This window comes from Triticum aestivum, chromosome 6A (genome assembly GCF_018294505.1).
Source record: "Triticum aestivum cultivar Chinese Spring chromosome 6A, IWGSC CS RefSeq v2.1, whole genome shotgun sequence".
Taxonomy (NCBI): Eukaryota; Viridiplantae; Streptophyta; class Magnoliopsida; order Poales; family Poaceae; genus Triticum; species Triticum aestivum.
Window position 1 is genome coordinate 305,237,156 of NC_057809.1, and position 356 is coordinate 305,237,511.

Here is a 356-nt window from a genome sequence, read left to right on the forward strand (position 1 = left end):
ACTCCAAACTTTTTGTGTGTTCAAAATGCACCATTCAAAGCCACATCATCAATTTCGAACCCTTTCTGACTTCATTTGGTATTTTTCATGCATTTACTAATTTTTTTACGCTAAATGACCCTGGAATTGAAAAGCACTATAAATGAACTCTGAAAAGGTTGAAAGTTGGCATCATATCATCATTTCACCCAAATAGCATGTGGTAAAAAGTTGAGAGGGTTACGACAAAAGCTGGATGCACTTTGTGTATGAAATGGACAATCTCTTTCGAAGTATCAGGGTTTCGGACGAAAAATCATTTGTTACAAAGGGATTTCATTTTTTTGAAATTATTTGAACTCCAGACTTTTTGTGTG